This window comes from Octopus bimaculoides, chromosome 5 (genome assembly GCF_001194135.2).
Source record: "Octopus bimaculoides isolate UCB-OBI-ISO-001 chromosome 5, ASM119413v2, whole genome shotgun sequence".
NCBI classification, from domain to species: Eukaryota; Metazoa; Mollusca; class Cephalopoda; order Octopoda; family Octopodidae; genus Octopus; species Octopus bimaculoides.
The window spans coordinates 49,889,473-49,893,833 of NC_068985.1; the positions used below are offsets into that span (position 1 = coordinate 49,889,473).

A 4,361-nucleotide genomic window follows, 5' to 3' on the forward strand; every position below is an offset into this window, starting at 1 on the left:
TATAAGACTTTGATAAAATTACCACACCCCAAATTCCTTCTTTCTTTTCGGTCGGTCTTGACCCTGAAGAAAACCTCCTGTCATTCTGTCCGATAACCGACGTGACGCAAGCAATAGTAACAAAGTGACCTTCCCATCAAATATAATTATCTTTTCTATTCTAGGCACAAGGCCCGAAATTTTGGTGGAGGGGGTCAGTCGATTAGATCGACTGCAGTACGCAACTGGTACTTAATTTATCGACCCCTAGAGGATGAAAGGCAAAGTGGACCTCGGCGGAATTTGAACTCAGAACGTAACGGCAGACGAAACACTGCTAAGCATTTCGCCCGGCGTGCTAACGCTTCTGCCAACTCGCCGCTTTATCAAATAGAATAATAAATGTAAAAATACAAGTTGGAAATAACTTGCAACATGTGGTTCAGGTAAAACTCGAATGCGGAGGAGGGGGGAGTAGAGAGAGGAAAGGAAGGTAAAAATTGTGACTTGATTGTGTGGAATGCTGAGACGGGTAAACCACGTTGAGAAGACGTTGAATTAGTATGTCAGTCGTTGTGAGTCAGAAGCAATAGTTTTCATATTTCATTTCATTTTTTTTTAATGCCTGTGGTTCCTTATTACTATTACTGAAGTCTTTACCTGACTGGATAAGTTTATTTGTTTTTTAAGAAAAGGTAAAACTAAATCTTTGAAATTTCTTTCTCTCCGTATGTGATATACTTTTAAAATATCTAAATTAACAACACGCACACACACATTTACATATAAATATGGATATATAATATACACGTTTAAATGTATATAATATACACAAATAAATGTGTGTGTATATATATATATATATATATATATCAATAACTGCGTATATATATCAACAAATTCGTATATATATATATTAAAGATAAACATTTACAAATCTTTCAAATATATATATATATATATATATATATATAGTATACACAAATGTGTGTATATACAAATTCGGGTATATATATATATATATGTATATATATATATATATATAGTATACACAAATGTGTGTATATACAAATTCGGGTATATATATATATATATATATATATATATAGTATACACAAATGTATGTATATACAAATTCGGGTATATATATATATATTTATTGTATTCACAAATGTGTGTGTATATATAATATATATATATATATACATACACTCAAATATGTGTGGTGATAATTTCCACACTTCTAAAAACTTTTAGGGGTGGGGGAACGATGAGCAATATTTACTGCATTTGACTTTGAGATTTTTTAAATTTAATTTCTTTTTTTATTACAAATGTTCTCTACCTTACATGACCTTTTCAAAATGCATTAAAACACTATGACATATTCAGAACACTATTTCAGAAAAGTATCTTTGTTCTCTTTGAACATTTAAAACACAAATTCAGCTGGGGCAAAATGAGTAAGACAAAGATAGATTTACCTACATTCATGCACATCACTATTTATCCTTAGAAATCAGAAAGATCAGAAATGTAACAAAAATTCAAAATATCTCGGTCAAATCAAAGAAAGAGGCTCATGGAAAAATGGCACTCGATATGAAATTAACGAAACTCCACTAAATCTAGAAACTCAACATAAAATATTCTCTATAGCTTCTTTACAACTTGCTAGAGTGGCAGTGCGATTAGATAAAATTATTGAAGTTAGTCACTACACGTTTTGCCCCATTTTAGACATTTTTTTGAAAATTGAAAATTATCAAACGCGGGAAAAAATTGACTTGGAATCAATCCATCAGAGATAAGAATATTGATTGTTAAACACGAAAAATTATCCAGATATTTTATTAGTAACTTCAATTATAATCGGTTCAAAGTTGAGGGAAAAATTCTTGAAAAAAAAAGTACCTGTTCCTGATAATGTTTCAAAATTCAACAACTCTACTGACAATTTTTATTCCCAAATATGATGAAGCGATACAAAATTATGATGCAGTAATTGCAACGATATAGTTTCAAGCAGGTAGGGAGAAAATAACGAGAAATTAGAAATTACTAATTTTACCCGGGTTACCAATTTTACACCACACTATTTCCTTGACACTGCTATTAACTTACCTGTTAGTAGGCGACTTACAGGTATAACTAACTGTTGCTGCTGTTCTAAATTATCTTTGCAGATCGAGCGGATAAATTTGGGTGGATTCTCTATTTTGCTGATAACTTTTGTTTCTGATAGTTTTTCGTCTTGTATTATTATAACTAACTTATTGAGTAACTTCTGGTTAATGGTATTTATTAACTTCCACGAATGAATATCAGTGTGAAGGTAACATATACATATATAACATAATATATATATATATATATATATATATACCGTTAGACAATCTGATCAGTGAATGAACACCACTTCAAAAATATTTGTATAAAAGTGTAGCTTGCACAATGCAAGAAAATGGCACATATATATATATATATATATATATATATATATAATAATAATAATAATAATGAAATTATTGTATACATTGCTCATGTGTATATTTGTGTGTGTGCCATTTTATATGCGTGTAAATTAAATGTTAGGTTGTTGTTGTTTATTTCCAAAGTCGTCCCTGTGCAAGCAGGTCAATGAACAAGATTTTTTTACACTATGACCAGCCTATATCTTTTCTCAACTACATTATCTAGTATTTTTAAATAAGATGTGATTTGAGATTTTGATTCTATTTCTTACGGTTCAAGCGATAACAGCGGGCTATCTGGCTGTTGTTTAGCTTAGTTCAGGTCTGATTAAAAGCGTTTTAGTCGCGACAATCCTGTCCTTTTGTATAATTAGAGACCACAGAGTTCATTTAACCACCACAATTCCGTCCTTTTCTATAGTTGGGGACTATAGAGTTCAGTGTGCTTTTGACGATCCAGTTCAAGGGCGGTTGGGTGTGATTTAAGGTAGATTTCATTGCTACTTTTACTATGTCAAACGATATGTAGAGGCTTCCGCTATAGGTGTGTTGACGTGCCGCGAGTAAGAATGAAAACTTAATTTTCATTCAGAAGCGACATAAACGTATACATTTATAGTTCTATAATTCTGTTAAGTCGCACTGAAGGCCATTAGGATATTTGAAAGACATGGCGCCAATTATGTTACCCATTTTAATTATTTTTGTCTCTTAAATGATCGCTCCTCTATGTATATCCGAACAAGTGAATGCCTATATATCTTTTATATTTCACTTGTTTCAGTCATTAGACTGTGGCCATTCTTGAGCATCGCTTGGAAGAATTTTAGTCGATTGAATCGACTCCAGTATTTATTTACTTTGAGCCTGGTATTTATTCTATCGATCTCTTTGACGAACCGCTAAGTAACGAGGACGTAACCACACCAGCACCGATTATCAAGCGGTGGTGGGGGACAGACAGACACATCAATACACAGAACACACAGAACACACACACACACACACACACACACGACGGGCTTCTTTCAGTTTCCGATTATCAAATCCACCCATAAGGCTTTCTTTCAACCCGAAACTATTGTAGAAGACGCCCATGGTGTCACGCAATGGGACTGAACCCGGGACCTTGTGATTAGGAAACAAACTTCTACGCCATATATATATATATATATATATATTATATATATATGCGAGGTAAGAGAGAGAGAGAGACACTGTTTGGCATATTTTGGCGACATTTCAAAGTCACTGTATACAAGAATCATTATGTATATTGGTTTCAAATTTTGGCACAAGGTTAGCAAGTTCGGGTGAGAGGGGCAAGTCGATTACATCGACCTCAGTATTCAGCTGGTACTTACTTTATCGACCCCGAAAGGGTGAAAGTGAATCATTATTGTATTTCAATTAGACATATGTATAATGCTGTACACAAGTTTTTAATCAATATCCATTTTCGTTTTATTTCTAGAAGTACTCAGTTAAACTATATATTTTAAGGTCAGGGTTGTTAAATCTGTTTTGCTTTCTTTATATACCTTTGCTAATCGTAAATCATCAGGTAGTTTACAACAAATAACAACCTAACAGGAATATATTTTACAACATTCGATGCAACATTGCTTTTTTGTTCGTTCTTAGGATTTGAGCAGGAATTTAGCAAGTACTTATTTTTAAACCACTTTTGACAAAGTTTGTGTGGTGTGTGTATATACATAGATATATATGTATATATGTGTGTGCGTGTATATATGTGTATATGTGTGTGTGTATATATATATATATATATGTGTGTATATGTATATGTGTATATATATGTGTATATGTGTGTGTATGTGTATATGTATATATATGTGTGTGTGTATATATGTGTGTGTATGTGTGTGTGTGTATATATGTGTGTGT

The 4,361-nt window shown here is 32.4% G+C and overlaps 1 protein-coding gene across 1 annotated transcript in view; it reads left to right on the forward strand.

Annotated features, from left to right (window-relative positions):
• Window positions 1-460: 460 nt before the first annotated feature.
• The window catches only part of LOC106870977 (CD151 antigen), a 58,132-nt gene continuing 54,231 nt past the window's right edge, over window positions 461-4,361 (forward strand). Inside the window, exon 1 of the mRNA XM_014917222.2 lies at window positions 461-674. The gene's annotated coding sequence lies outside the window, so the exon portion shown is untranslated. The remainder of the gene's footprint in view (window positions 675-4,361) is intronic.